The sequence below is a fragment of the Euprymna scolopes genome, chromosome 1, assembly GCF_053919585.1.
Source record: "Euprymna scolopes isolate OS-2025 chromosome 1, ASM5391958v1, whole genome shotgun sequence".
Taxonomy (NCBI): Eukaryota; Metazoa; Mollusca; class Cephalopoda; order Sepiida; family Sepiolidae; genus Euprymna; species Euprymna scolopes.
Window position 1 is genome coordinate 175,159,689 of NC_136482.1, and position 25,121 is coordinate 175,184,809.

The 25,121-nt window shown below is 37.3% G+C and overlaps 1 non-coding gene across 1 annotated transcript; it reads right to left on the reverse strand.

Annotated features, from left to right (window-relative positions):
• Positions 1-24,769: 24,769 nt before the first annotated feature.
• Positions 24,770-24,841, reverse strand: Trnac-gca (transfer RNA cysteine (anticodon GCA)). The gene has a single exon. It is a non-coding gene; the product is annotated as a tRNA-Cys (tRNA).
• Positions 24,842-25,121: the final 280 nt, after the last annotated feature.

Genomic DNA, 25,121 nt, shown 5'->3' on the forward strand with positions numbered 1-25,121 from the left:
AAACTTACAAAAACAATGTTATAAACTTTGCCATATTAAAACAGTTGCATTTATTTAATAATATTATTCTTTTTCTCTGCGATTATCGTCGCATTTTTAAGTAGTCGCATCTTTTTTATGCAAACGAACTTGGCTGTTTTTCTTTTCAGAATAACAGATTATTATCAAACTGGTAAACATTAACTAGAAATTTTCCTGTTTTCCTGCTTTCCGGCTGACTACAATATGGTTGTGTTCAAGTCTAACGTAAATAAGCTCTTGATGAGCCGTTCCATATAAGTTATCAAATTTACCAAATTTTCATTACTAATGATTACTATATTGTCCAATTTCTACTGTACACTTTTTAACCCTTATCCTTGAGTGGCCTCTTGGCCTTGATAATGTGGTGATGCCTATGTAAAAAAAAAAAATGACTTATCCCGAGCATTTATCAGCTGACATGATATTATAAACAAACACAGACGGAACTCGATGAACGCTGTTTTTTTCTTAATAAAAAAGTAGTAAAAAAGTAGTTGAAGAAATCACAATTTCTATGCAATTAGTGTCACTTTTTTTCTTTTTTCTTTTTTAATGTTAAAACTTTGTTACATTTTGAAAAACAAATTGTAAACAAGTTGCGTTTTCTTAAAAAAAAAAATAAATAAAAATAATAACTCTGCTATTAGAGCCACAAATTCTCCTATGAAAATTTGAAGAAATAGCTTAGAGTTATCTCCCATGAACCAATAACAACAATTGCATTGCAAACGTGCCGAATTTCATTTTGTCACTGGTTACGTTAGGTGTATCAGAAATTTGGAGGAATTTTTGAAACCCCTAACAGAAAACTACGATTAAAATATTTAAAAAAAAACTCGTAATTTCTCTTTTTAAAGTGGTTTGTTTATTTTCTTTATGGAATATACTTCCAAAATAAACTATTAAAGTTGTTTAAAATATAATAGAAATATATTTTTTATTTTTTTTAAAAAACAGTGTTTACAAAATGCCGGCGTGCCTTCCATGCAGGCATTTTTTTTTTTTTTTTTTTTTTACGTAATGAAATCAATTGAATTTTACGAGTTAAATATTTTTCAATTTTTAAAATTTAAAAATCTATCAAAATTTTTCTATTGGTTAAATTTTTACGATATTTTCAGGGTCAATGTGAAATTTTATGCTCTTTCCAATAAACCAAATATAATATTTTAGACAAACGTTTTTTTTTGTTTGTTTTTTTTATAATTCACCCCTCCCCCAATTTTGAAATGTCTATTAAAATTTTAATAATTAATTTATGTACTTTTTTATATATCACAAATTTATGTAAGTTTTATATATCACAAATTGAAGATAAAATATCAATAAAGAAAATATTCTAATTTAAAACAAAAAGAAAAAATAGAATAATTTTTTGGAAATTTACCTGTAAAGTCCAAAATGTAAAACTTATTTTTTTTTAAAAACCACGTTGAATTTTTTTTTTTTTTTTTTTTTTTTTTTAATGAAAGCTCGTGTTATGCTTATATCGTCAAGTAAATACCGGACGCTGACGGCAAATTTTTTATTTTTTATTCAATGTTTTCTTTTTTTAGATATTAAAAAAAAAAAAAAATTCAATCGATATAGAAGTATTCAATCATAAACTTGTGTATTTCATTAAGAGAATTTAAATAAAAAAACAATCGGTGCCCGGTGGACTGGATTTTTTGTTTTAGTGAATGTATGTTTCTTTTTAACTACGGAGGACGAAAAATACTAATTTTGGTTTACACACGCAATAAAAAAGCGACATTATTTATGCCTCTTTGACGAATCCATATTTGATAAATTTCATATTAGCAGGAGGAGCTCTTTTAAGCTTAGTGTAAAACACGTTACGAAAATTCGATTTTCTACGACCCTCGCTTTTAAAAATCCTTTTATTTAAAAAATACATCGAATTTAAAATATAAATATGGATAAATTCTTAGCAATAAAGAATGGAACTACCCATTTAATAGTATTATTTTTTAGGTAAGTGAATTTTTGGCATTTATATATATATAAGCAAGTCAAAATATGTTGAGTTTCTTTATATTTTTTTTAAAGAAAACCGCTTTAAAAAAACAAATATTACATAATTTGCTATTAAACCTGTTTTATTTTTGTTTTTTTTTTAATTTGGTCTTCGCTCCTTTAATTGAAAAAAAAATAGGTTTTGGATTACATTTTTCAAGTAGTTATAAGCTTCGAAAAATAGTAAGTTGAATTATTAAAGTTCTGATCATCATTTTCAATGGCCACTTTCTGATACACCTACTGGTACGTATATCATAGACATTTTTCAGTTCTCCTTCGTTATTAAAATTAAAAAATGGAAACACTGAATTTAAAGCGAAACCAATGGTATCTACTGAATTGTTATGCCGCAGTCATAAAAATATCAAAAACTCACAAAAAACGATCAGATAGAGAATTAATTATTAATGAAAATAGTTTTCAAAAAAATTTCACGTACTTATATAAATTATTAGGTCCGAGCAAAAATGTCAGAAAAAAATATGGGGAACAGAGTTGTGTGAGCCTTTTCTAGTCTAACACAAAAACACGCATTCACATCTCAAGCTATATTACTTGTCGCATACATACACGCACACAAACATACGCACACATGTACACACAAGTAGATATATTCACGTTCGCGTACATACACTCACATTTACGTGTATACACACACACATGCTAACATACGCACATGTACACACACATGGACGACGTCACTTCCCTTTCATAGGAAATCGACACATGCACAAAAGACCACCGGAAAATATTATAAAAGCAAGAGACAAGCTGTTTTCACCCCTTTTGCGGACCAACTCTCGAGCTGAGATGTTCGGCTAACTAGTTGCCTCCCTTTTGGGAGGCGCACGCTTGCACGCGTCACATCCTCTGCGACTATGTATGGCGCACGAGCTAACAGACAGTATGTACACTTTATACGCTTTCTCTCTCCATGGCCTGGATTGACTTTTTCTCATTCTCTCTCTATACTACAATACACTTTCGTCCTCACCAGCTAACAGCGAGAGACGCACACCAAACTGGATTGACTTTCTTTCTTTCTCTCTCTTTTCTTTCACTTGTTTCATCATGAAATAAATTCCAGTTCGTTTACTTCAAATAAGCGCGTTGTTCGTTCCTTCCTCGAAGCAATTCATTATTCCTAATTTGCACCACCTCAACAAATTGGTGACACCCAAACACGAGAGGAACGCGCATTTCCTTCTATACCCTAGACTGCTACAAAATGGTGACATCCGAACGCGAGAAAAACACGCATTCCCTCCTATGCCACAAGTCTCACAATAAACCGGCGACCATGACGAGACGTGAAACGAACAAGCATGGCGACCCTACCTTTTTGAAATTAATTGTTTTGAGCGAGACGCACATTTTATTTGATAAAGAAAAAAACGAACTTTTCAACAAAGAAAGACAAGTGACCTCCTACGGACAAAAACCTCAAAGAACTACAATGACGAGACCCTTCATCAGACTTGGCAGAAAATAAACACGGAGCTGTCGACTTCATACCGAATTTTAAAAAAAATTCGAGCTCGACAAACATTTTTCACGGTTTCCTGACATTACCCGGCAACAAACGCGAGGAGCAAAATCACATAGGCCTATACACATTCCCTCCCGCACAGCGGACACAATAACAAAGAAACAATTACAGGACATCCCTATCAGCACGTAGGAAGAAGTTGAATCAACAATACGAGTTGAGATGCACCACGCACGCTGATAAACTCACAGCTGGAGGTTTTGTTGACAGCCGGCAACCGCACACTATCGTTCAACACGAACGAATGCACAACAAACGCTTGTACACACAATATACACACTACTGCAGAATCACTTGCGAAGACACCGTCAACACGAAACAAAAATTTTCCTTCCAAATGAACAATTCACTTCACTATCCAAGCAATTCGTTGCACATGTCAGCACACAACAAAAAAAACAAACAAACAAATATCAGCCTAAAAAAAAAAAGAGTAAACGCCTTTCCGCTCGTAAGTAAATACTTTTTCTTACGAACACATTCCGTTTTTAACGTTTTGTTTTAGACAACCACACCAACAGCAAAAAAAAAACAAGACGAAAAGTCAATTGCCGAAAACATTACTTAAGAAAAAAAATATATACACTGCATATTTTTTTTTCCAAGGAAGGAGAGTATTGTGGGAACCTTTTCTATTCTCACACAAAAACACGCGTTCACATCTCAAGCTATATTACTTGTCACATACATACGCACACACAAACATACGCACACATGTACACACAAGTAGATATATTCATGTTCGCGTACATACACTCATTTCACGTGTATACACGCTAACGTACGCACATGTACGCACAGATGGACGGTGCCACTTCCCTTTCAAAGGAAATCCACACATGCGCAAAAGATCACCGGAAACAAATATAAAAGCAAGAGACAAGCTGTTTTCACCCCTTTTGCGGACCAGCTCTCGAGCTGAGATGTTCGGCTAACCAGCTGCCTCCTTTTCGGGAGGCGATCGCTCGCGCGCGTCACATCCCCTGCGACTATGTATGGGCACTTTATATGCTTTCTATCTCCATGGCCTGGATTGACTTTTTCTCATTCTCTCTCTATACTACAATACACTTTCCTCCTCACCAGCTAACAGCGAGAGACGCACATTCATTTTTCCTTTCCCAATTCAAATCATTTCTCATATTTTGTACGACTGGTGGATGTATAATATATCCACCAGTCCACTACAGAGTTTTGCAAGATTGTTTATCATCATTTTTTTTATAGGTTTCTGACTACTTTTTGATTGTATTTGAAAGATTAAAGCCTAAAGTTAATTTCCAAAATATTTGTATACGTGAAAAAAAAGTTATTTTCACAGTGACATTTGGAAGCTGACAATTAGTAGTTAAATAAATTTATTGTAAAAGGCCTTTGAAAGATAAATATTAGTTTTCTGGGTCTATTTCAAAGGTAATTAATACAGTAAAGTCCTTAGATATTGAATCAAATGAAAAAAAAACTTGTTTCTCCAAAAAATAGCTTGATTAGCCACCAAAAGCAAGAGATTCTGGCTTCGCACAATCACAACAAATGAAAAATCATTCAAGTGAGGATTCTACAGAAGCCCAAAATGTCACAAAGTCAAAAGTCTGTCTAAAAATGACGTTAGGTAGTTAAAGGGTTTTCTTTTCTTTCTTTTTTCTCCCAGCCATGCATCCATACATTCCTATCATGAACATTTGTATAATGGTACCATTTTTTAATTTAATTATTTTTCTATGTTCCTGCTTTTAAATTTAAAAAAAAAAATTATTTTTCGAGATTATATAAAATTTATATTACAGCGAAAGTTTCAAATGCATTCAAGCGAGGAAAATATTAGAATCTTATAAAAATTATACAAAACATGTAATCTAAAAAGAAAATAGAAATCTTTGTGTACTGTACACCAGTAATAAAGTCCGAGTCATGTAGGTGTGTGTATTTGTGTCGTAGCTATGTTGAGTTCATGGTACTTCTTGTCGAATCCCAGGGCCAGATAGCCCGGGGAGAGGGGGGGGCATTCCAAGTGAGAAGATTTGGGTTGAAAAAAAGTTCTGTGAAAGAGATTAGCTCGCTTTAGTCTCCTGTTCAGAAAAGAGGAAGTAGGCTATCTGTTAGCCTTTTTTTATCAACTTCTATCACATGCTCATTTCAACTGAGACATGGCTTCTGATTGGGTAAACTAGAAGAGAAGTTGAATACTTGCACCAATCGATGTATTAAGACCATGTGTTATCATATGTCGACAATCATGTACGGTACTCGTCTTCTTTCAATAAAATCCCCGCCAATTATCTCCCTTTCATTCTTTCATTCTCAGTTTCACTTGTTACTTCTCTTTTTGTGAGAGCAGTGAATTGGTAGCAACAGTAGTCGCTGAAGCAATGTGGTTGCTACGGAAACCAGTCATAAAAAACGTCGCTCAACAATGATTGTCGACCCCAACATTGTTTCTGTGGTCTTCTTCTCCTTCGTCTTCTCTTCTGGTCATGTTGTCATCTCTCAGATTGGCAGCTGCTGAGGAGGTGGGGGCAGGGTCATGCACATTTCATAAGCATAAAAAATAAAATTAAATAAAACAAAAACATAAACTCTGACACATTCTGCAAAAATCAGTTGCATTGTGAGTGTGTGACACCATTGACTTTCTACATGCTATGGTTCACATCTATGTTCTGCCGAGTCTGCGTTCATCAGTTGATGCCCTAACCCCTAAAGCTTTCTTGATCCGATCCAAACCACAAGTTGTGTTCTACTGTTTCCAACTCGCAATTATCCTCCACTGTAATTGAATGATCGCAATCCCAAGACTGTCCGCAACTGTCTCTAACTGTCGTAAACTGATGCAAAACTCATGACCTCTATATATCCGGTCCTTTGTTCTAATCATTTGCACATATTGATTAACAATCCTATGTCAGCTTCCTTTTGAGTGCATTGGTGAACAACTTCCCCTCCATTTTTCAGCTGATAAACTTATTTCCTCTTTTTTTGTTATGTTTTCCCCTCTTTTTTTTTTACTACCTAATATTTGGGTGGATCGGAGGGGGGGGCGTCGATAGTATCACATTGAGCTTTTAAACCAAAATTCAAAATTGTAAACCATGAGCTGTTGCTACTAAAATGTTATCTGAACCTGGAGAAGATATTCCATACGTGATTGTTGACAAATACAAACTGCTAGAAATGAGTATTCAGATGTCTTACAACTGCCGTCTGTTTTATAATGTTTGTTTCATTGGTTCTTGACCTTGATGTCGTCCTTGTCTTATGTCGTTAGTTCATCCGTTTGTTTATATTATCAACCATCGGTTCTCAAAAGTTTTATTTATCGCCCTTCTAGAGTAAGAATGTTAGACACAAGATCAGGAAAGTGTGATTTGAAAAGAGGAAGGGCACCCTAGCCAAACAAAAAAATTGTTTTGGAAGTCACGTCAGTATTACTCAGTAGGGGCACCTCAGACAATTATCTAACCTCTTCTGAAAGGATGAGAAGGTAAAACCTTTCCTAGAACTACACAGGACTATACGTCAAACCGAGAGAAAACAAACTATCCTAAAAAATGGCAGAGCTATATTCTAGGTTGGCAGTATTTTGCGCAAACAGTTGGCAGAGGTGGCGGAAATTTTCTGTTTTTTTGTCTATCCTTGTAGCCATGTCACTAGTAAAGGTGCTGGAGGTAAACGTTTTATCTGGGCTGACGTTATCCGCCTGATAGACAGGAACCCAAACCTTGGATTAACCACTAAGGAGGCTGTCCTATCAGCAGATGCAAAATACTGGGGCTGCTGTATTGCTATTTGGTGAATGAATTCTGGACCATGCAGTAGCTTCTGGTGGGGCCTCTCGATGCCATATTAGTGGGTAATTGTTACGGCTTTACCTTATCATGTTCTACGAAAAAAAAAAAAATTTCTTTGTTTCTTTTTCTCTCTTAGTTTCCCCTCTCTGTCCTGCTCTAAGCAAGTCTGACGATCTATTCCACAAATTCCAAAATTCCATCATGACAAGTTTCAAGAAAAAATACACGATTAAACCCGGATCTCCAACTTCAAACGCAGACCCCCACTACCATGTCTCCTTCTCCAACATCAGAGGTCTACGTTCTAACCTTCCAGAAGTTGAAACACAATTACAGGAGACTAAACCTGACCTTTTATTTTTAAGTGAAACTGGCATTGGACAGACTATTTCCCTAGATGAGTTCGTAATTAAAGGATACTCTAACTTAACTTCTAAATCTGACCCCTAAGATCGCCATGGGCATGGAATATGTGCCTATATTAAAGATGGCTTTCCGTGTGGTAGGGACATCTCCAGAGAAGATCCTAACTTACCCTATATGTTCTTACGGGTAGCACTAGCTCACAGTACTGCATTTATATTTACTCTATATTGCCCCCACAACAGCGGAGTTACTATCTTTAAAAGCATATCTGAGAAAATTGAACAAGTCCTATCTGCTATCATGATTTCTCCATTGCCTGTGACCTCATTCAGATTGTTCAGGAACCCACCCGTAGGCCCAACAATAACGGCCAGTATGCGAGTCTACTAGACATTTTTCTCACAACTTGCCCTGAACTATGTTCAGTTTCTGTTCTGTCTCCTCTTGGATCTTCCGACCACTCTGTTGTATCAGTTAAGATAAAAATGAAATATAATAAGTCTCCAGACGTACCTTTCCATCGTACAGTATATTGATACACTATGGCTGACTGGGATAGCTTCCGTACATTTATATCGGCTCTACCTCTGTGTTCCATGTTTAAAAAGGATGTGTCTTCTATAGTATCAGACCTGACAGAATGGTTAATTGTAGCTATAGACCGTTTCATACCCTCAGAAAAGTTCCAGCAAAAACCTAACAGCCAGCTATGGTTCTTTCCAGAATGTGCAGCTGCCATTGCGCACAGAAATCACTTTTTCCACTGCTTCTAATGTAATAGATGTATGGAAACTAAAGCCGCTTTCAGGACTGCCAGCAACCATTGTAAGAAAGTAATAAAGAATGCAAGAGAGTTGTATGCTCAGTCAGTCAAGTCCAAAGTAGCTGAGCAGCGGCTTGGTTCCCACCAATTTTGGCAAATAGCAAACAGAATCCTGAATAGAAGCATGTGCTCTATCTCAAGTATCATCAATGGACCTGAGGTAATCTCATCAGCATCAGACAAAGCCAAACTCTTTGCCAAGAACTTTGCAGCTAATTCTACCCTTTGCGACCAAAGCCGCCAACCCTCAATATTTCCTCCTGTATCAGAAAACACGCTATGTGATATACATATATCTATACGTGATGTTGCCAAGCTAATCAAAAACCTTGATTCCAGTAAAGCAACCAGCCCTGACGGTATTCCAATTATAGTACTCAATAAAATTCAATCAGAACTAGCGCCCATACTTACAAAACTGTTTAAATGTTGTCTTATGAGAATTGTTTCCCATCACCCTGGAAAATCTCACCAGTATGCCCTGTATTTAAGAATTCAGGTGATCGCTCATCCCCCTCTCAGTATAGACCAATAAGTCTCCTGCGCATCATGAGTAAGTTGCTGGAATCTGTGTTAAATACAGAAGCAATCAACCATCTCAGCAAAAATAACCTTAGTGACACACAATATGGTTTCTGTTCTGCTAGATCTACAGCAGATGTGCTTACAGTTATATCTCATAGGATTAGCGAATCTCTTGATGAAGGCAACCTTTCTAGGGCAATTGCTCTTGACATATCTGAGGCCTTTGATAGGGTATGGCATGAAGGTTTACTACACAAGATCTCTAGCTATGGTATAGCTGGAAATGTCTTCTCAATTATTAAATCATTTCTTTCTGACAGGTTCATAAGAGTAGTAGTTAATGCGCAAAAATCAGAAGCTCACAGTATTAATGCTGGAGTCCCTCAGGCTCCATCCTGGGCCCAACTCTTTTCCTGAGCTACATTAATGATCTTCCAAATCACATCGTTACTGTTGAAATTTTTAATAGAGAAATAATTTTTATTTATTTTTTATTTATACATATTCAACATCTCTGCATTTGGGTCAAGGAATGCATTCCTTGACCGGCAGGTCACTTCCATCATCATCAGCATCGGTATAGTTCGCTCTAGCAGCCAGCCCCACTCCTACCCTCTGGAGGGGAGGAGGAGGAAGAGGAGGAGGAGTAGGAGGAGGAAAGGGTTTTTGCCCGTTTTCGTCAGTTTGAATCTAGCCGGCCAAGACAAAGGATGCTATTCGGCTCCGTCAAAAAGGATTCTTGAGGTTAAATTCTACGTTTTTTTTCTCTCCTCCTTTGGAGAAAGACGTTTGTTTAGAACTTCATTGGTTAGAACTAAACTATTAACGTTATTTTATTCTCAGTCATTATAAGACAACAAGGTCTTATGACTGGAAGATTAATACCGGTTATTAAAAGACAATCGAGTCTTACAACTGGTAAATTATTATTCTAAAAGGACTAACAAAGGAAACAACTGTGTGTTGAGGAGTTCTTTTCTAAGAAGAACAAAAATTAATTTTGCCAACGAGACGAGCAGAATATCGCCCCTAGAAAGGAAATCCCCTCTTTGAAAGATTTTTCAACCGAAGTTTCCTTCAGAAAGGAAATCTTCCATAATTCAAGAATTTACCCCGTATTTGTACACATAAAGCCTACCAAAGAGGCTTTATGGTCTTCTCTTCCCTTTGAATTAAAAGGCACATGAGCCTTCACAAAGGAAATTACTTCTTTCTCCCATTTTAGGTCAAAGAAACTTTTTGTTTGTCCTTTCGGAAAAGATAAAAAAAGAACATTTTGTCAAAGAAAGACTGAACATTTTGTTAAAAGGACTGAATTCAAAACAGGGACTGTTTTCCTTTTTTTTTTTTCTTTTTTACATGGAGTTCACCACTTATCAAGGCCCAATGGCCACTCAGGGATAAGGGTTATTGTGTGTACAGTAATCAAAGGGATAGTGCAGCAATAGTATTGGAGAATTGGTAAGGTGTCATTACTTAGGGGAGGCGGTTCATCAGGAATTTGTTTGTGTTGGACTTGAAGACATCCAGGTTGAAGTCGGGAGGAAAACAGGCAAGCGGAACAGAGTTCCACAGGCGTGCAGTTCTAAGAAAGAAGCTTTGTTCATGGTATCTACGTTTTGATTTAGGCACAGATAGGGAGTGGGGAAAATTATTGACGGTGGTTTCAGCTAGTCGGGTGTTTTTTGAGAAAGATTGGCGAGGGGGACCAGAGAATGGAGCTCAGACGAGCACTTGCCATGGAAATAACGATAGAACAATGACAGGCTTGCTACCTCTCTTCTGTGGAAAAGATGTTGCAGGGTAGAGAAAAGGGCATCCCCCACCAAGCCGTGGAGTCTATTTTGTACTCCGTCAAGGCAGGATAGGCTGTTTTCTGCAGCCCCCGCCCAGATGTGGCAGCAGTACTCCATCTTTGGACGTACTTGGCTCTTATATAGATAGAGAATTACATCATTAGTGAGATATCTTCTGGAGCGGTAGAAGGATCCCACTATTTTCCTAGCGACCTTGGCCACAGACTTGATGTATGTGTTCATTTCAGATCAGGTGTAAACGTCAAACCCAGGAGCTTATCAAATCTTGGGGCCTCCCTTAGACGAGAGCCATCCATTTCAATTGATGCCAGATGGGGATCAGAGCGTTTATGATGTAGAGATAGGAGCTTAGTCTTAGATGCATTAAAGGTAACCAGCCACCTCTTTCCCCATTGTACCACGCGCTCAAGATCAGAGGAGAGAGAATCAGAGAGAACATCATCATTTACAGCCTTTGATGCGTTGCCATAGATGGTTGTGTCATCAGCATAGATGTCAACGAAAGATTTTAGTATGTGTTTTGGGAGATCATTGATGTAGATCAGGAAGAGAGTTGGGCCTAGTATGGACCCCTGAGGGACTCCAGCATTAATACTGTGGGCCTCTGATTTCTGCCCATCAACCACTACTCTTATGAGCCTATCAGATAGAAATGATTTAATGATAGAGAAAACATTTCCAGTTATACCGTAGCTGGAAATCTTGTGTAGTAGGCCTTTATGCCAAACCTTATCGAAGGCCTTTGATATGTCGAGAGCAATTGCCCTAGAAATGAAGCCTTTGTCGAGAGATTCGCTAATCCTATGAGATATAACTGTTAGCACATCTGCTGTAGATCTAGCGGAGCGGAAACCATATTGCGTGTCGCTAAGAAGGTTATTTCTGCTGAGGTGGTTGACTACTTCTCTATTTATTGTGGATTCCAGCAACTTACTCATGACACACAGGAGACTTATTGGTCTGTACTGAGAGGGGGATGACTTATCACCTGAATTCTGAAATACAGGGCATACTGATGAGGTTTTCCACGGTGTTGGAAAGCACTTCTCCTTAAGGCAATGCTTAAACAGTTTGGAAAGTATGGGGGCAAGGTCTGTTTGTAATTTTTTTAACACTATAATTAGAATACCGTCGGGACCAGTTACTTTCCTGGAGTCAAGGTTCTTGATTAGCTTGGCGACCTCACGCACAGATATTTGTATGTTGCATAGCATGTTGTCTGTTATAGGAGGGAATATGGGGAGTTGATGGCCTTCGTCACACAGGGTAGAATTTGCCGCAAAGTTTTTGGCAAATAGTTTGGCCTTGTCGGATGCTGACGAGATGACCTCAGGTCCATTGATGATAGTTGGGATAGAATGCACGTTTTTGATCAAGATCTTATTTGCTATTTGCCAGGACTGGTGGGAACTAAGCCGCTGCTCAGCTACTTTGGACTTAACGGAGTGCGCATATAGTTCTCTTGCATTTTTTATTACTCTTTTACAATGGTTGCTGGCAGTTCTGAAAGCAGCTTTAGTTTCAGTGCATCTATTACGTTGGTAGCTATGGAAAAAGTCATTTCTGTGTGCGATGGCAGGAGCACATTCGGGGGAGAACCATGGCTGGCTGTTAGGTTTTTGTTGGAATTTTTTGGATAGTATGAATTGGCCTATGCCTACAAGTAACCATTCGGTCAGATCTAATACTATAGAGGACACATCCTTTTTAAACATGGAATGGAGAGGGAGATCAGATATGAATGTACGGAAGCTATCCCAGTCCACCATAGAGTATCGGTATACAGTACGGTGGAGAGGTACGTCTGTAGATTTATTATATTTCATTTTTATCTTAACTGATACGACGCAGTGGTCGGAGGATCCCAGAGGAGATAGAACGGAACATGAGCATAGCTGAGGGGAAGTGGATAGAAAAAGGTCTAGGAGGCTTGCGAACTGACCGGTACTATCGGGTACACGGGTGGGCTCGCGGACAATCTGAGTGAGGTCATAGGCAATGGCAAAATCATGACAGAACCTCCCCTCCTCATCAGTCTTATTTGAGTGGGTCAGCCATTCCACATTATGGACATTGAAGTCACCGCAAATGTGAATGTTAGCCGAGGGATGAGCAGACAGGATGTGGTCAATTTTTTCTGATATACTCTTAAAGACAGTAACTCCACTGTTGTGGGGGCAATAGAGGGCAAATATAAATGCGGTGTTGTAAGCAAGTGCAACCCGGAAGCACATATAAGGTAGATTAGGGTCTTCTCTGGAGATATCCCTGCCACATGGGAAGCCATCTTTAATGTAGGCACATATTCCATGCCCGTGGCGATCTTGCGGGTCAGATTTAGATGTTAGGTTAGAGTATCCTTTAATTATGAACTCATCTAGGGAGGTGGTCGGCCCTATTCCAGTTTCGCTTAGAAAGAATATGTCAGGTTTCGTCTCCTGTAATTGGATTTCAACCTCTGGAAGGTTAGAACATAGACCCCTGATGTTGGAGAAGGAGATATGGTAGTAGGGGTCTACGTAGGAGGATGGGATTCTAGGTTTATTCGTGTTTTCTTTTTTGAGATATTTCATGTTGAGGATTTTGGGATTTGTGGAACAGGTCAGCATACTTGGTTAGAGCAGAACAGAGAGGGAAAGTAAGAGAGGAAGGACAGGAAATTTATTTTATTTTTTTTTTTTTGTAGCACATGATAAGGTAAAGCCGTAACAATTACCCACTAGTATGCCATCGAGAGGCCCCACCAGAGACTACCGCATGGTTCAGAATATTCACCAAATGACAATACAGCAGCCCCAGTACTTTGCACCTGCTGATAGGACAGCCTCCTTAGTGGTTATTCCAAGGTTCGGGTCCCTGACTATCAGGCGGTTAACGTCAGCCCAGATGAAAACGTTCACCTCCAGCACCCTTACTAGTGACATGGCCGCAAGGATAGACATAGAGACAGAAAATTTCCGACATCTCAGACTACTGTTCACGAAGTACTACCAATCTTTATATGTTTTTTTCTTTCAGCCTTTCTTGCAAGTAGGGATTGACGTCTTTTTCTGTATTTTTTTAAATGTATTTTTAAATGTTTCCTTAAGGGTTTTTTTTAACCCCAGCCTTTGGAAATAAAGGCAATCGATAACTTTTTGTTTTAATAAACTTGGATCATTTTAAACTTATTCGGGTCTGCATTTCTTTTGCTTATTTTCACTAGTTACTCTTTTCCGAGAAATATGCCATAAATGCTTTTTCCCCTTTTTTTCTTTCCTTTTTGTTACCATGAAAAACGGATTTTGGTGACGCATCCAAAATTTCGTCATTACATCAATTGTTGATATTTATGCTGATGACACTACCATCTATGGTAGCACATCTAAGTCAGTAAACGACCAAGTTCTCTCCGATTCTCTCTCTTCTGATCTTGAGCACGTAGTACAATGGGGAAAGGAGTGGCTGTTTACTTTTAATGCATCTAAAACCAAGCTTCTCTCTTTACATCATCAACGTTCTGATCCCCATCTGGCATCAGTTGAAATAAATGGCTCTCGTCTTGAGGAGACCTCAAGTTTTGACAAGCTTCTGGGCTTGACCTTTACTCCTGACCTTAAATGGAACACGTACATCAAATCTGTTGCCAAGGCCGCTGGAAAAATGGTGGGATCCTTCTATCGATCCAGTAGATATCTCACTGCTGATGCAATTCTCTATTTATATAAGAGCCAGGTATGTCCAAGGATGGAATACTGTTGCCACATCTGGGCAGGAGCTGCAAGAAAGGACTTGTCCTGCCTTGATAGAGTTCAAAATAGACTTCATAGTCTCATAGGAGATATCCTTTTCTCTTCCCTGCAACCTCTATCTCACAGAAGAGATGTTGCGAGTTTGTCTCTGCTGTATCGTTATTTTCATGGAAAGTGTTCGACTGAGCCTATGGTCCCCCCTCGCTAAAACTTTCACAAGAAACACTCGTCTAGCTGTAAACACTATCAATAATCCCCCCACTCTTTATCTGTGCCTAAACCTTAACGTAGATTCCATGAACAAAGCTTCTTTCTTAGAACTGCAAGCCTGTGGAATTGTCTTCCGTTTTCCTGCTTTCCAGCTGACTACAATATGGTTGTCTTCAAGTCTAACGTAAACAAGTCCTTGATGAGCCGTCCCACTTGTTAACAAATTTACTGAATTTCCATTACTGATGATTGCTATATTGTCCAATTTCTACTGTACACTCTTTAACTCTTATCCTCGAGTGGCCTCTTGGCTCTGATAAGTGGTAATGCCTATGTTAAAAAAAAAAGACTTAGCAGATCTGATTTTGGTATGAACCCCAGTTCCCAAGGTTGTTCTACAATAAGTAAGGAAAGCTGATGGTTCAGTAGCATGAACACCTGATCAATTGCAAGGCATTTGTGCTTGCAGCTTAGAGCAAGTTTGCGATCTGTCTCTGTTCTTTTTTTCAATAAATCGTAAGGAAATCTTGTCAATACACATGCAAATTATGTATTGCATAGCAGTTATAGACGTGTACTCTGACTGTTACTGTTTTACTTAATTATGACAAACGTTCAACCCTAATTCCAATGAAAACCATAATCATAAAGAGAATTATTCAAATACTAAAGGTAAAAGAAATTTTTGTGAAAGTGCACTGGGGCCACCTAAAGACTTACCTTAAAGAAGCTGATTACGGGGAGGTTGAAAATAAGAAAATGCCTTTAGGAATAAACACCCCCAACCTCCTCATGTTAAGAACGGCTTTCGGAATAAACACCCTTTGGAGATTAGACAACCAGTGCACATTGACCGAAATTTTTTTTTTTTTTTTTTTTTTTTTTTAAATATGTGCACTTTTCAGTCAACTAAATTAAAGAAAAAACGTGAAGTTTTGTAGTTATCTTTTCCAAGACCCCCCCACACACACACACAAAAAAAAAGAAACAAAAAATGGCGACTTTAATATTCTCGTGACTATTTACGAATGTAAAAATAAAAACATTTTTGCATTAGAGTGAGATTTTTAAAACCTTTTTATGATTTAATAATTCGCTAATAATAATTAATAATTAAAAACAATTCGCTTCTAAAAATGTATAGGTTATCCGTTGGGGTATGGGTGGGTTTTTTAAATTATAAAATCCCCCTGACCTTTTGAGCGCTTCTTTAATCATCGTCGAATTTCGTTACTTGAGAAATGATGAAAAAATAATTTTTACTTCAGCTTTTTTTTTTTTAACAAACGTAAGTATGAGGTTTATTTTATTTCTTTCTCTTATTGTATTATTAGATTTTTATTGCAAGAATAGCATTTGGTACTTATGCGAAGAATTTACCACGCTGAAGGACGGGATAGTATTTTGTAACTATTCTGTACTTTCGTCTAACAATTTAAGAAACAAAAGATACCGTAAAACTTGAATTTAACTTGCAAATACAATTCGGTAAGTTCTTTGCACAAGCACCCAACATTTTTCTCTGAACTTCACTTGAACTTAACAATTTTAAGTTGAACAATTTTCATTTAAAGTTGATTCAACTTTTTCTTTTTGAGCCATTTTTAATTTCTTATATGCATAATCTGCATTTTAGTTTCTAACGTGTCAAAAAATTGGCGCTCTTTACCATTTATTTATTTATTTTACCATGTTTTTTTTCTTTTTGTTTCTGTGTAAACTTACTGATCCGTGCTGAAATAATAACGTTATTATTTAGAAAGTCATTCTTAACAGGGTGTTTTGTACCTATTCTGTACTTTAACCTTAAAATTTAATAAAAACAGATATCATAAAACTTTAATTAAACTTGAAAATTTTAAGCGTGGCCACTGCACTAACACCGATTTTTTGATTTGGTACTTTGAAGTTTACGAAGCGTGCTTTTTTTTTTTTTTTTTTTTCTTTTTTCTTTTTTTTTTTTTTTTTTTTTAGATAGTCTTTTCAATTTAAACTCAATTTATAAAGCTTTTTATTTATCTATTTTTTATTGCATTTTCACCCCAAACAATGGCACAGTGCCACTTTGATATAGGGGACTACTATCTGGGACATAATTTTCAGGGATACTATGTAGGGAGTTGAGCAGCAAGACGCCTGTTTAAATTACACTTGAATTTCTGTATGTCAGTAGAGTCAGGGAAGCAGGGACCCGGAAGGGAATCTCAAAGTCTAGCAGTTCTGGGGAAGAAACTATTAGAGTAGAAAACTTTCTGACATCGAAGGACTTCTATTGCGTAGACTGTTTGTCGGGAGTATTTACGTCGAGGTGGGGGGCACAAGGGCTTGTAGTTCTTCGGAGTACCTACCATCAAAATACTTATAAAACAGGCAGAGGGATGCAACATTGCAACATTTTGTTGATGGGACAGAGGTTAAGGCTAAGCTGGCGTTTCGGGTTGTTATGACTCTTTTTAAGCTGACTAAAAGTGATACTAGTAGCAGATGCACCAGCCCAATGTGGCAACAATACTCCATACATGGGCGAATGGTGGCCATATAAAGGTTCAGGATATTTTCAGGTACAAGTAATTTTCTATCACGGTGGAGAGAACCCACTTTGATAATGCTCTCATTGTATTTGTTCCAATTCATGTTCCCTGTGAATGTTAAGGCAAGGAGTTTGAATGAAGTACTTTCAGCTAATGTATCATTAGTCATGGCTAATAGTGGTCAAGGTTTCTTGTAATTAAAGGAAATGAGCTTAGTCTTGGCAGCATTGAATGTTCCCATAAGAATTCAGGTGATAGGTCATCTCCCTCTCAGTACAGATCAATAAGTGTGTCATGAGTAAGTTGCTGGAATCCATATTAAATAATGAAGTAGTCAACCACCTCAGCAGAAATAACCTTCTTAGTGACATGCAATATGGTTTCTGTTCTGCTAGATCTACAGCAGATGTGCTAACGGTTATATCTCCTAGGATTAGTGAATCTCTCAAAGGCTTCCTTTCTAGGGCAATTGCTCTTGACATATCAAAGGCCTTTGATAGGGTATGGCATAAGGTCTTACTTCACAAGATTTCCAGCTACGGTCTAGCTGGAAATATCTTCTCAATTATTAAATCATTTCTCTCTAATAGGCTCATAAGGGTAGTGGTTGATGGACAGAAATCAGAAGTGCTCAGTATTAATACTGGAGTCCCTCAGGCGTCCATCCTGTGCCCAACTCTCTTCCTGATCTACATCAATGATTTCCCAAAACACATACTTAGATCATCCGTTGACATTTATGCTGACGACACTACCATCTATAGCAACACATCAAAGGCTGTAAATGATCAAGTTCTCTCTGATTCTCTCTCCTCTGATCTTGATCACGTGGTACAATGGGGGAAGAAGTGGCTGATTTTAAGGCATCTAAAACCAAGCTTCTATAGATCATCAATGGTCTGATCCCCATCTGGCATCAATTGAAATAGATGGTGCTAGTCTTGGGGAGGCTCTGTTTGACAAGCTTCGGGGCTTTACCTTTAGTCCTGATCTGAAATGGAACATGTACATCAAATCTGTTGCCATGGTAGCTGGGAAAATGTTGGATCCTTCTACCAGCAGCTATCTCACTGCTGATGCAATTCTCTATCTATATAAAAGCCAAGTACGTCCAAGGATGAAGTACTGTTGCTACATCTGGGCAGGAGCTACTGGAAGCAGCTATTCCTGCTTTGACAGAACTTAAAATAGACTTTGTAGCTTAGTGGGGTAGTAGGGGATGCCTTTTTCTCTACTCTGCAACCTCTTTCTCACAGAAAAGACGTTGCAAGCCTGTCTTTGTTTTATTGTTATTTGCATAGTAAGTGCTCATTTGAGCTCCAATCTATGGTCCCCCCTTGCCAATCTTTCATGAGAAACGCCCGTCTAGTTGAAACCACTGTCAATAATTTTCCCCACTCTTTATCTGTGCCTCAATCAAAACGTAGATTCCATGAACAAAGCTTCTTTCTTAGACCTGCACGCCTGTGGAACTCTCTTCCATTTGCCTGCTTTCCAGCTGACTACAACTTGGTTGTCTTCAAGTCTAACATAAACAAATTCTTGATGAACCGTCCCCTTAAGTAATGCAATTTACCAAATTTCCATTACTAATGATTGCTACAATATTATCTCATTGACTACTGCACACGCTATAACCCTTATCCTCGAGTGGCCTCTTGGCCTTGATAAGTGGTGACTCCTATGTAAAAAAAACAAAAAAAAAACAACAATTGTCTCAGTTTCACTACAGACTGAAGATCTTCCTCTAGGGTTTCTGCCATCGCCTTGGATATGTGTTCATTTGTTTTCCCCTTGTGTCTGTTATAGTGTGGTATCATCAGCAAATATACCCATTTCTGAAACAATTTTATCAAGGAGGTCATTTATGAATAATAAAGGTCCAAGGATCGACCCCTGAGGCACACCTACATTTATATCATATTGTTTTAATGTACGATCATCGAGGACAACCTGAATTCTTATTTAAGAAGGATTTAATTATATTAAATATTCGTTCAGTAATCCCATATGATATGATTTTAATGAGAAGACTATCATGCCATATCCTGTCCAAGGCTTTGGATATATCTAGGGCGACTGTCCTAGCCTCCCCTGCCTTATCCAGTGCATAGTATATATGTTCAGAGATTGAATTTAGGATATCTGCTGTAGAACTGGCTTGCCTAAATCCATCTTGTTGATCAGACAAAGGTTCAGCAGCTGTGAGGTGGCTTAATTATGGACTCAATGTTTTGTCGAAAAGAAGGAGGAGGCTAATGGGGCAATAATTTAATGATTCAGTTCTTTCGCCAGAATTCTTGTAAACAGCTACCACAAAAGCAGTCTCCAGCAGTCAGGAAAACAAGATTCCTTAAGACATTTGTTGAAAAGTTTGGCGAGAACTGGAACAACCTCAGCCAGGATGAGATCAGGTCCACATGCTTGTGAGGTACCTAGGTTTTTTTATGATATCATGTAGTTGAGAAGGAGTGATTTTCAGATCATAGTGTGGTTTCTGCCCACAAAGGAAAATCTGAGAGAAATGGTTTACTGTGTCCAAAGTAGAGTTGGAAGAAAACTGACTGGCAAGCAGATAAGCCGTCTCTGTTGTCATACAAATGACTTCAAGATTGTTGGATTGTAGGGGAATTGTTGATTGTCCATAAACTGTGATAGATTTTCCAGAAATCACAGATTCCTAATTTCTGTACTTCAATGCGTTTTTTGGTGGTTTTGGCATATTCTCTCTTAGCTGCAGCTATTTCCATCTTACAATTGCTTTTAGAATAGTTAACAAAGCCTTTCCTTTCTCCATGTTAAGAATGGCTTTCTAAATAATGTTAGTACAGTGCATTTTAGATGTGTAAATCAAAATTGGTGACATAGATGCCAATAGAGTCCCAGTGATCATTGAAATCGATAAATCGAAGATATTTCACAAAAAATAATATCGCAAGAGACAATGGGAAAAGGCCATGGTGTCTTCAGAGGTATAGAACATAACACAGAAAAGTGCTTTCCTATTAAGGTATCTTACCACTCAGCGGCAACTTTGGAACCACCTATTCGTCATCATATCAAGTAAATAAAGATATATTACACGAACCTGCTTGAAGGTACAAAAAGACTTTATTCTCAAGCATACAAAAACAAAACAAACCAAACGTAAAACAAAAAACTAGAAAGACCAGACAACAAGGGTAAGTAATTCTGTTATACCTAATTGACTGATAAGTGGTCTTAATTTAATATTGGTATGACGCCTTTTTTTTTCTTCCCCCAGCTGTGCATCTGCACATTTCTATTTTTTTTTCTCCTTTCTAAAGATAAGCTCTAATAGAAAGTGTGTTGAAATTTGCATAACTGGAAGCACTTTTTTTTTTTTCTTTTTTATTACATTTTCACCCCAAACAAGGCACATTGCCACTTTGGTGTAGGGGGCTACTATCAGGGGCAACAACTACTGGGGTACTATGTAGGGATTTGGGCAGCAAGATGTTGGTTCACGTTGCACTTGAACTTCTGCACGTCAGTACAGTTGGGGAAGCAGGGACCTGGAATGGAATTCCAGAGTCTAGCGGTTCTGGGGAAGAAACTACTGGAGTAGAAAGATCTTCCAGTATACAGTAGAACCCCGGGATACGGTGACCTTATGATACTTTTTTTTTTCAGGTTACAATGTTTTTGCGTCCCCTGGTTACAGTATTTGCCCTACCTTACAGTGTTATGTATAATGTTATTTGATTATATACAAGTGTATTATATACTGTATTTTTTTACTAATTTTTAATGCCATATTCTGAGGTTCTACTGTATTTGCAATGTCTGTTGGGAGTTGTCCTTTTAAATGGAAGTTTCTTTTATGCATGCGTGAGGCACCTAATTCATTTTCAAAGGTGCCAAAATTCAGTTCCAGTAAAGACATGCTTGCACATCTCCATGAGAATCCAGTTAAGGGAAGTTTTCCCGCTCCTCTATTCACAGAAGGTATTCTGGGGAATTCATGCCACTGTGGTTCAATTCCCTTCAATAGAATCTTTGAATTGTTTCCCAGTTTGGGAAACTTATATGAACTCTTATCTGAACTTTGCATTTTATGGTGATGCGTTAAATTGCGGATCTACAAGACATGACGTTATGACTTGCCTCGGTCAGCAAGGATCTTAAATTCCATGTTTGGGAACTTTGTAAGGGAAAACCAATTTGGCATATTCTTCCCATCATGAACTTTATTGAACTTTTCAACTTTAGTTAAATCGTGATTCTACTAAATTCTTGAGTTAAGGAAGATTACCATGGAGGTAACGACAATTTTTCCTGCAACACAGACTACAAACTGAATTCAGAAATTCATTCAAGATAAGTGTGTTGATGTGGGTCGAAAGGGTGTGTGTAAAGTTGCCAATCAGCCATACAACTAACTAGGTAGACACAAAGGCAAAGCGATATCAGCAATAGCAAAAAAGAATGACGGACACTGATGATCGTTTAAAGACGATGGATATCATGTTTTATTTTAGCGAGAATTGAAATGGAAAATTTGTAGGTAATAGAGATTGTGTATTCAGAATCAGCTAGAGTGAGATGGGATCAGTCACTGGAAACTGGTAGCCGGATGTCAGTGACTTCTCGAAACTGGTAGTCTGACGTCAGTAGGCACTGGAATGGGTAGTTGGACGTCAGTGGGCATTGGAAACTGCCAGAGGTGCTGAAAGCTGGAGGAGGCACTGGAAGTTGCAGGAGTGAGCTGAAGTTCGCTGGTTGTAGAGAGGAGTCTCAGAAGGCAAGCAGTAGTAGAGAGTGAAGTTTGCATACAGAAAAGGGCTGTTTGAATCTCAATAATAGTTTGTAGGAGTTAGCTCTCAAGAAGGCTGAGTACCGTCAGCTGCTATGCTCGGACGACTTGACTGGGAGCGTAAAAGTCACATTTCTGGAGGCTTCCTGCTCTCTTGCCAGCTTAAAGGCTATTTTCTCAAAAAAGTGCTCACTTTATGAAAGAGTGCTGATGTTACTGGAGTGATACCGATAAATACACAAATGACTATTACTAATTCCTGACAAAAATTTTTACAATCAAGTGTTTTGTGTTTATTGACTGTTTATATTAATTTCAGTTCAGAATTAAAAGTTTGATTTTTTTTTTTTTTTTTTTTTTTTTTTTTTTTTTTTTTTTTTAGTGTCAAAAAGTCAAGTTTTAAATGTATGTTCCTTTTGATTGTGATAAAATAAAATGGAAGTCGTTAAGCACACATGTGTAGGACGACTTTGAGAATTATCAGTCACGTGTCTGTGCATAGCCATTGTTTGTTTTATTTTTTTTTTTTAAATGGAAGCAGTGATCTGACACACTGCGACAAGCGATTGTAGCTTTGCAAATTTCATGTCTTCAAGAGTCTTTTACCTCTGTGGAAGTAATTGTGGGGAAAATAGAAACGGACATACACATGACCTACCTGTGAAGCACCCACATGTCTGCTTGTCATGCGTGTATGACAGGAAAAAGAAAGCAAGATGGCGTCTGTGATATTCAACAGAAACGGTCTCATGTAATCTTGCGAGATTCACATGGATGAATGTAATATAAAGCAGGTTGCTTGGAGGGGTTGGCAGAGCTTTGGCTGTTCAGACGCTAAACTGGTGACGTTACAAGACAGACGGTTACTTAGTGCATTGGGACGAGTGAAGGAGGTTCCAGTTCAATAGTAATTTCCACAACAGTCACTTAAAGGTTAGTAAAATAATCTTTCAGGTAAGTTGGTTTCTGTCTGGGGTGGCAAGCATGTCTATATTTGTCTGTAAACAGGACTGGCTGTGTTGTCTCTACCTCATGGGAGGAGTGAACTGGAACCTTGTAAGTCACAATAGAAGGTTGGCTGGTTGGTTGATTACTTAATAGTTACCTCTTGTCACTTCACGCTGCTAATCGTCTCTGGGATGGAAGGCTATGTTGCTATCACTATCATCTGGATGTCTAAAATTAATCCCTGGCCTGTGACCTGGATTGATGAGCAGGGACCTTGTATGTGTTGACCCTTTACTAGGAGCCGGGAAATTTTCTAAAAGTAAATCCAATCATTTTGCTTGGATGAAACAAAGTACGGCTCATGTTCTTTATTTTTCAACAGGTCATTGTGAAGGTACACAATGTCTCTGCCATCCACTTCCATACATAGCCTTAAGAGTGCTTATTGAAAATATGGTTGGCCTTACACTTGTGATACTGTTCTTCTATCAGATGTACATTGACCTAAAAAATCCAACCTCAAAAACTATACTACATACTAAAACACACTATCAAAATTATAGAGGGTGGTGATTCTCGTTCAAGTCCGCCATTTCTTCAAATCAATTATTTTGAGGAAGTCTTTCAATAAAGACGAAACGTTGATGAACAGATAAATAATTTTGGTTTGTTCCTTTTTGTTTTTCTATATGTTTGGACATTATTTCTATAATTTTCATACACACATACACACACACACATGTATATAATTTTTTTTTTTTTTTCCAGTTTCATCTATCTTCATTAATAAAGCAAACCTATTAGGATAAAAAAAGGTTCTATCCGGCTAAGAGAAGCAATTCATAAATTAAAATAAAAAGATAAGGAATATTACATAGAACATTATTATATTAGCAGATCAATAAGGACGACAGTGAGAAAAAAAATGGGGGGAAAAAATCCTTTTTAAGTCATAGCATTTTAAAGCTAAATGCTTTTTATCAGGAGAGAAGCCGAGAGAAGGACAAGTGTAAAAAAAGATAAAACCGACTTTAGAACATTTAGATTAGAATTGAAAAAAGTAGAGGATAAAATAATGGGGACTAATAAAGAGCATGAAAAGAATTTTTTTTTTTTTTTTTTTCAACAAACGAAAAGTAAAAGTGGGGGGGGGAGTTTAAGAGAAAATATATATATATATATATATATTTATATATATATATAAATAAAAAATAAAATAAAGCGTGAAAAAAATTTTTTTTATCGGTTTGTCATCCTCAATATTTAATAATAAACAAATTATTATTTATCACAAATTATTTAGAGTGAAGTGATTTTCAGTAGCTTATTTTGACAAAATCTATAAAGGATAGCTACAAAAACAAATAGAGGGCAGAGTTAGACATAAAGTCGGTTTTTAATATGGGAGAAAACCAGCTCCCCAAAAAGGGGCACTCTGGTTAGTAACAAAAATTAAAAATGTATCAGTCGTGAAGGATTTCTCGTTCTAACAGAGACCAAAAAAAAGTGAAGTGGAAAAAGAAAAGTGCAACAATCAGCATCAGAACATATACTACACTTTGATCCTGCCCTTTATTCTATTTTATTTAAAAATGTTACGATAAAAAGGTCATAATAAGTTGATACCATACAAAATAAAAAAATGTTGATATCTCAACAGGGGACACCCGGGATTGAACCGGGGACCTCTCGATCTGCAGTCGAATGCTCTACCACTGAGCTATATCCCCAAACTACTTCCAAAAGCATACATTTTATAAATATATAGATAATATAAATGACTCCATATATGTATATTTAATTTTGTTTTTTTTTTAAGTTTTACTTTTTTTCTTTAATATTTTCAATTTTTAAGTAACAGCGTTCCACCAAGGTCTGTAAAACAATAAATTTGGAAAATTCAAAGCAAATCATTAATTTTCTCTTCGTCATCGACTTTCGTTTTGTCGTCATTTCTGTCATCAAATTACAGATATTTTTGTTTTAAAAAAAATAAAAATGATTTTTAAT